Source organism: Lipotes vexillifer, unplaced genomic scaffold (assembly GCF_000442215.2).
Source record: "Lipotes vexillifer unplaced genomic scaffold, Lipotes_vexillifer_v1.1 scaffold1309, whole genome shotgun sequence".
Lineage (NCBI taxonomy): Eukaryota > Metazoa > Chordata > Mammalia > Artiodactyla > Lipotidae > Lipotes > Lipotes vexillifer.
The window spans coordinates 452,855-461,494 of record NW_006777513.1 but is presented as its reverse complement, the minus strand read 5'-3'; the positions used below and the strand labels follow the sequence as shown (position 1 = coordinate 461,494).

The window sequence follows — 8,640 nt, the reverse complement described above, 5'->3', positions numbered from 1 at the left end:
CAGACATCCCTGCCCTAAAAAAGGGATTTTCCCCAAACTCGTCCCCTTCTGTCCCGCCCCCGTCCCACCCTTCACTTAGGGTTCCGAGTCTCCATGCTCCCACTCTTCTCCACATCCGGCACCTCGGTCGTCCCTATCCCTCTGCGAACCTAGAGGAGGGTGAAACGGGGGGAATGCTGCAGTCGCAGTTGAGGCTGGTTTATCATCACCATGGAAACCCCTGGGCGAGGCTTCCGAGGGGCGTGGTCAGGAGCTCGGCGGGCCGGAGTCTACAAACTCCCGCACGTCGTGCGCATGCATCGCCTCCGAAAGCCCTTCGGCTCTCGGCGTGTTCTGCCCCCTGTCGGTCCTGTGCCCAAGCATCAGGGAACTACAGCCCCAGGAACCCGGGCCCCCGCCCTGCTTCCGGGTTCTCGCCAAACCCCACCTTTTTCTCCAGAAAGACGCGGCGCAATCCTACTTCCGAAAGCGAGCCGGAAGGACGCAAAGACCGCGCCGGGGCGGGGTCTCCGAGGAGGGCGTCCGGGCTCTGGGCCACGAGGGCGCCATTGTGACGCGTCCTGAGCGGAGCCGGGGATTGGTCGGCCAGGCGCAGGGCGGGGCCGGGGCTTGCACAGCCGGGCGCTGCTGGGAAGGGAGGCGCGGGATCTACGTGATCCCTCCTTGGGGGGAGGGGAGGGCTTGTGAGGCACGCCTGAGCTTCTAAAGTTACTGACTGGGAGAGTCCCCCAAACAGTGATCCCAGACGACGCCTGGATTGAAGACCAGCATGGTAGAAGGAAATGAGAGTCATTTCCTGCTGAGAAGGAAGGAGGGAACCGGGAACAGCGGAGACCGATAATGGCGGCTCTAGAGGCAGAACTTGAGGAGCGGCCGCAGGCTGTGCTGTCAGGTCTTGGGTCGCTGCTCCGCAGAGTCACGGGACCTCGCCTGGCTCCCTCGGCTTGTTCCTTCAGACCAGTGGTCCCCAGCCTTTTGGGCACCAGGGACTGTTTAAGACAATTTTGGGGGGGTGGAGTTTCAGGCGGTAATGCGAAACTGTGGGGCATTTTGTGGGGGATGGTTCCGGCAGTAATTCCAGCGGTGGTTCAGGCGGTAATGTGAGCGATGGGGAGCAGCAGATGAAGTTTCGTTGCCTGCCGCTCACCTCCTGCTGTGTGGCCGGGTTCCTAACAGGCTAGGGACTGGTAGCGGCCCCAGGGCGTTGGTGACTCCTGCTTCAGGTCCGCAGGGCTTTCGGTTCAGGCCTGGTCCTCAGAGACAAAGTGCTGGGGCAGAGGATGTCACCAGTAAGACCTTCACTTCTGGAAGAAACACGTACGCCAGTTCAGTGTCATTTGAGTTCCTGCTACATCCAAACCAGCCTTGTTTCTGCTCTGAAAAAGACAGATCGAACTTTCCAGCCCTTGGCGACGAGTTATTTGTTAAGCACGTGTACAGTGTCGAATTAAAAGTGTCAGGGACCAACAGTTGTCATATCCTGTAGCAAAAACTGCTAAGCAATCTCCTTTTGCTTTCCATCTTAATTATGATAAAGTTCAGCTCTAAGAAGTAAAGGATCCCCCCAGAGCCACCGTTGGTAGCTGGCCTTAATGCCCTGATATACATAAGCGACGTCATGGAATTTTGATGTCAGATGAGGTCTCTGACGAGATGGAAGGTGAAGAAAATAAGACTAATCATGCCTAAACAGATGGACACTGCAACCACAAAAAGATGACCAAACATCCCTTCCCTAGCTAACATGAGTGACTGTTGCTTCACTAATGATCCATTTTTCTTGCTTTCCAGTTAAAAACTATTAAGCGAATCACTGAATTGCCCCGCTTTCTGACAGCACCAGAGCAGACCCCTGTTTCCTTGGGCCTGCCCCCAAATCACGTAACACAAGCCAAAGCACTATAATAAGCCCTCTTTAACACCCATTTCCTGAGATGCATGGTTGCCCAGAGTGTCAGGTCTCCCTCACTATAGCAGTTAACCCTTCATTGTTTGACATAACTATGTTTCGGTAGTCTTTGGTGGGCATCACCAGTATGAATAAACTTACATTTATGAATTATACATAACCATACAAAACTTTAGAGCCTATACTCTAACGAGAAATCAAAACAAACATTAATGTGAATGATAAAATGGGGCAAGATCTTGGTATATGAAAGTCTTGTATGCTAAATGCCATGTGGGATTGTGGTTTGGATTCTAGAACGGTAGAAGGACATAAACGGTAAAATCAGACTAAAGTCTATAGTTTAATTAAGAGTATTATACCAATGTGAATTTCTTAGTCTTGACAAATGTGCCATGGTTATATAGACATTAAATACAGGGAACAAAAGTAAAGGGTATACAGGAGCTCCCTGTACTATCTTTGCAACTTATCTGTAGACTTAAAATTATTCCAAAATAAAAATTTTATTTAAAAAAAGCTTATGCCCAGGGACTTCCCTGGTGGTCCAGTGGTTAAGAATCCCCCTTCCAATACAGGGGACACAGGTTTGATCCCTGGTCGGGGAACTAAGATCTCACAAGCTCTGAGGCAGCTAAGCCTGTGCGCTCTGGAGCCTTCACGCCACAACGAAGAGCCCATGTGCTGCAACTAAGACCTGATGTAGCCAAATAAATAAATTTTTTTAAAAACTTAAAAAAAAAAAAAGCTTATGCCCAATTTACCCTTTAGGGAGAAGGCTTATTTTTGCTTTGAACTGAGGTGATGGTTATTGTATCTAGAGTGACCCCAGTATGAGCAACAGAAATGAGAAGAGGTGTAGTCAAGAGCAACAGCTCTAGTCACAACAGCTCTTCTGCCTCAATTCCAGCTTCTGGATCTTCCCTACCTGACATTTCAGGGTTCCTTCCTGGGGCCCCGTAGCCCCCCCTCCCCTCCCCTCAATCCCTCTGGGATTGTAGCCACAGTCACGGAAAGTGACCACACCTGGTCTAGGTCCTGCCCCACTATTTTGTCATCACGTAGACAAAAGTAAGATTCCTGACTGCTTTCAGAGTGGAAATAATCTGTAAGTGGGTAAGACTCACAAAGATACAGGAGGAGAAGTTGTGTCAAGGAAGCACTGTCAAGTCGAAGGAGAAGAAATGAAAATGCGTCTTTCGACTCTGCAAACACATGGACACATCTGCGCTTTCTGTGGTGTGGTGTTGTCACACAGCCCCCAGCCATGACGCAGGCACAGGAGTTAATTGATACTGTAATGGAAGGCGTCAGGCTATGATACACCAACAAAACAGAGAAAATAGGATACTCAAGCCTGGACCCCAGATAGTCACTGAGGGACTAAGTATAATAGCCCAGCTTTTCACAGTAAAAGTGGATAGAAATTTTCATTCAGGAAATCCTCCTGTAGTAAAAGAAAGATACATATAGATATCAAGGGCAGAAGAGAGGTTGAAAAGGGCTTGCTTGGGGACTTCCCTGGTGGTGCAGTGGTTAAGAATCTGCCTACCAATGCAGGGGACACGGGTTCGAACCCTGGTGCGGGCGGAGCAACTAAGACTGTGCGACACGACTACTGAGCCTGCGCTCTAGAGCCTGCAAACCACAACTACTGAGCCCGTGTGCCACAACTACTGAAGCCCATGCGCTACAAGAAGAGAAACCACTGCAATGAGAAGCCCGTGCAGCGCAACGAAGAGTAGCCCCCATTCACCGCAATTAAGGAAAGCCCGCGCACAGCAACGAAAACCCAGCGCAGCCAAAAATAAATAAATAAATTTATTTTTTTAAAAAAGAAAAAAAGGGCTTGCTTGACTTACAACAATTTGGACTGCAGAAGGAGCTTGTCTTCCAGAATCTGATGCCTTTCATTATGTGGTACGAGTGGTAGTAGCTACCTCTATAGCAGTGCTGTCCAATAGAAATATAATGTGAGCTGCAAATGTAATTTAAATTTTTTCTAGTAGCCACATTTACAAAAGTAAAAGCACAGGTAATATTAATTTTAATAGTTTTATTTGGGTCAACATATCCAAAATATCATCTCGTAGGTAGTCAATATATAACATTATCAATGAGACATTTTATGTTCTTTTTTTCTTCTTTGAAGCCTGGTGTGTGTCTTCCACTTACAGCACATCTCCATATATTTTTTTAAGTCAGGAATTTTAATTTTTATTAGGAATACTTAATGTATATTTAGATTTCATAAAATTTACACGTTGAAAAAGCAGATTCCTATATCCATGTTGTTCCAAACATACTTAAAAGTTTTTCCATAACTGAATTATGAGTTTTAAATTCACATTAAGGCAGGGATGTGGAGAAATTGGAACTCTGTGTGATGCTGATAGGAATGTAAAATGGTGCAGCTGCTGTGGAAAACAGTATGATAACTCCTCAAAAATTAAAAAGAATTACGATATGATCCAGCAGTTCTGTTTTCTGGATATGTAACCGAAAGAATTGAAGTCAAGAGATATTTGTACACCAATGTTCATAGCAGCATTATTTACAATAGTCAAAAGTTGGGAGCAACCCAAGTGTCCATTGCCAGATGAATGAATAAACAAAATGTGGTGTATACAGACAAGGGAATATTATTCAGCCTTTTTACAAAGGGAGGAAATTCTGGAACATGAATTTGAGGACCTTATGCTACGTGAAATAAGCCAGTCACAAAAAGACAAGTATTGTATGATTCCACTTACATGAAGTATGAAAAGCAGTCAGATTCATAGAGCCAGAAATTAGAGTGGTGATGCTGCCAGACACTGGGGGGAGGCAGGAAATGGGAAGTTGTTAATAAGCAGAGAGTTTCAGGTTTTCAAGATAAAAATGAACTATGGAGATCGGTTGCACAATACCAAACGTACTTAACACTACTGAACTTAGAAATGGTTAAGATGGTAAATGTTATGTTGTGTACTTGACAAAGTAAAAAGTCAGGTCCTCAGTCATACTAGCCACATTTCCAGGGTTCAACAAGCCTATGTGGCTAAATGGCCCCCTTATCACACAGTGCAGCTTTAGATGAAGGGAAAGGAGAACCAGAAATCCTACTATCTTCAGCTACCACTCTGAAAGGGCTGCCCTGGGGCTCTGTCTCTGCTCTAAGCCACTGCCTTTCTTCACTCCACCTGGAGGGTTAGAACCTGTTATTTAAGTCTTAGGTGCGGTACTTGTACTAATCACTTCAGAAAAAAAGCTTCTGTTTCCTTGAAGCAGTTTCACTTGTGTACAGAAGAAGCGTAGCCTTCTGAGGTGCTGGCCATCCACTGTAACTCTGTGGGTGTAGTATTTCTCAGAAGGAAGGCACCAGAGACTTCCTTAACTCCATCTGTCACCCCTGTGAACTTTTATCCCACAGTGGATTATTTCACACTGAATTTACTGTGATCCAACGTCTGAAATTTAAAAGCAGCTTGTATAAAGTCTCATTTGTGAAGAGCACAGACATTCAAAACCTTAGGGTGAAGGAGTGACAGGAAGCATTATCAAAGTTTGCTTTTGACTTTCCCTCTAGGGCCTAAGTGTACTGTGGTTTTCAGTACAATTGAGGGTTGCTCACAGGTGCTTGATAATATATTTTAGACAAGGATTGACTGGAGCTGTATTGTTTTTGTAGTAATCTTTGTATTTGATTACTATGTGAGTTAATCAAATTTTCTATTCTCAGAGTCTTTAGTTACATGTGACTCCTGAGAATCTTTATTTGTTTTCTTTTTCCTTGGCTGTGCCACACAGCTTGTGGGATCTTAGTTCCCAGACCAGGGATCGAACCCAGGCCCTCGGCAGTGAAAGCATGGAGTCCTAACCACTGGACTGCCAGGGAGCTCCCGAGAATTTTTACCCTTAAGAATAAAAATCCCTGGGTTTCCCTGGTAGTGCAGTGGTTGAGAGTCTGCCTGCTGATGCAGGGGACACGGGTTTGTGGCCAGGTCCGGGAAGATCCCACATGCTGTGGAGCGGCTGGGCCCGTGAGCCATGGCCGCTGAGCCTGCGCGTCTGGAGCCTGTGCTCCGCAACAGGAGAGGCCACAACAGTGAGAGGCCCGCGTACCACGTAAAAAAAAAAAAAAAAAAAGAATAAAAATCCCTGAGCTTTATGGTACACTCTCTAAACGCAAGAACAGAACAATTTAATTCTCTTTATCTTCTGTGCACTTTCTCCAGCTTTGCCCCTATGGCTGATGCACTAACAGTGACCTGGAGGTGGGGGTGTCTGAGCAGTTTGTTTTCGACTACCATGTGGATCCCTTCAAACCCATGAGTGGGCGTTTCAAGGACCGGGTGGTCTGGGATGGGAACCCCGAGCCGGTATGATGTCTCCATCATCCTCTGTAAGCTGCAGTTTGATGACAGTGGGACATAAACCTGCCAGGTGAAGAACCCATGTGATGTTGATGTGCTGATAGGGGAGATCTGGCTCAGCATTGTGCACACTGTACGTGTCTCTGAGATCCACTTCCTTGCTCTGGCCATCGGCTCAGCTTGTGCACTGATGGGCAGAATAGTAATTGTGGTGGTCCTCTTCCAGGATTTCTGGAAAAAAGTGGTGGGCTGAAAGAGCTCATAAAGTGGTGGAGATAAAATCAAAAGAAAAAGAAAAGCTCAACCAAGAAAAATTGTCTCCGTTTGGAAGACACAGACCAACATTCTTAGATGGAAGCTGAAGAGTTCCAAGAACCAGAACCCTAAAATAAGATGAAGTTAATGGAAGCTTTTCTTTGGCTTTTCCAGTTGTAACCTGTCTTCCAACCAGCTCTGCAGTATAAAAACACCTAGACAAGCAATGTTCCTCTGGCGCCAGCATAGGGCCCTTCTTGAGCAGAAGATATCACCAGACTCGCACACAGCCCTTTTACTGTTTTATTTAATTTCCAAGTGCAAATATTCTTCAAATGCTCATTAGCTTTTGTATACTAAGAAGCTTCATTTTTGCCCTTAAACACTCCTTGTGGATTATGACTTGTATACACATATATTGGCATCAAATGGGATAAAAGCCAACCTGCCTTTCATAATCCTTAGAGCAGCATTCTTGCTGCTAAAGTTAACATGTTTACTCTTTCCTTCTCACACTCTCAATTAAAAGGTGAGCTAATTCTCCCCACACCGAAAAAAAAAAGTGTATTGGGAAATTAAAACAATACGAAAAATGATATTTATTTTGTATTCTATAACTTATTAGAAAACTTGAGCATTAACGTGGGGTTTTTTTTAACGTCTTTATTGTAGCTTTACAATGTTGTGTTAGTTTCTGCTGTATAACAAAGTGAATCAGCTATATGTATACATATATCCCCATATCCCCTCCCTCTTGCGTCTCCCTCCCACCCTCCCTATCCCACCCCTCTAGGTGGTCACAAAGCACCGAGCTGATCTCCCTGTGCTATGTGGCTGCTTCCCACTAGCTATCTATTTTACATTTGGTAGTGTATATATGTCCATGTCACTCTCTCACTTCATCCCAGCTTACCCTTCCCCCTCCCCATGTCCTCAAGTCCATTCTCTACGTCTGCGTTAAAGTGGATTTTTGTTAAACTTTTTTTGCTTTTTTTGGGGGGGGCGCTCCGTGTGGCATGCAGGATCTTAATTCCCCGACCAGGAATCGAACCGTGCCCCCTGTAGTGGAAGCTCAGAGTCCTAACCACTGGACCGCCAGGGAATTCCCTAAAGTGTTTTATTTGTAAAAACTTCCCAAGAGTAGTCTGAAGAATGCTTGCTTCTTCTTTTCATTGTATAATTTACAATAATAGAGCAAGCATCTTTTCAATGCCTTGGTGAACTGTCATACTCCTTTATAAATTTGGATCAGCTTGCAACATTGTATCCTTTCCACTTTTTTAAAAATTTATTTATTTATTTATTATTTATTTATTTTTGTCTGTGTTGGGTCTTCGTTGCTGCTCACAGGTTTTCTTTAGTTGTGGCGAGCGGGGGCTACTCTTTGTTGCAGTGTGCAGGCTCCTCATTGTGGTGGCTTCTCCTGTTGCAGAGCACAGGCTCTAAGTGAGCAGGCTCAGTAGCTGTGGTTCGTGGCCTCTAGGGCGCAGGCTCAGTAGTTGCGATGCACGGGCTTAGTTGCTCCGAGGCATGTGGGATCTTCCCGGACCAGAGCTCGAACCCCTGTCCCCTGCATTGGCAGGCAGATTCTTAACCTCTGCGCCACCAGGGAAGTCCCTATCCTTTCCACTTTTTAAAAAATTTATTTTATTCAAGTACATTTGATTTACAATGTTGTGTATCCTTTCCACTTTTTATGTCACGAAATATCTCCAAGAATCCCTTAATGTGAAGTTTTTTGCCAGCATCACATCCTCTAGGACACCTTCATCCTTTTTCATAACGCTTTCCTCATTTCTGTTGATCAGTTCCCCTTCAACAAGTTCCTCTGGCTGCAGATCTAGTCTCCTGAACAGCGGCAGTGTCAACATTCCCCCATTTAGCTAGTTCTTCTGTAACTCCATTTATACTCAATTCCAGTTTCACTCCCAGCATTATCACTTTTCATTTTTTTGCTGCATTTTCATCTTTGTTGGTCAGTTCTCTCTCTCTCTTTTTTTTTAATTATACTATTCTCTTTATTCTTCTGTAGTTTTGAAATTTTCCATAATAAAACAAGTTTTTTTTAAATGAGTTTTGTTTTGATATTATTGTATTATAAAACATCAAAAAATATCCTTT

The 8,640-nt window shown here is 44.9% G+C and overlaps 1 pseudogene; it reads left to right on the top strand.

The window, feature by feature from the left end:
- The first annotated feature begins 210 nt into the window (after positions 1-210).
- Positions 211-6,615, top strand: LOC103071367 (myelin protein zero-like protein 2 pseudogene; annotated as a pseudogene).
- Positions 6,616-8,640: the final 2,025 nt, after the last annotated feature.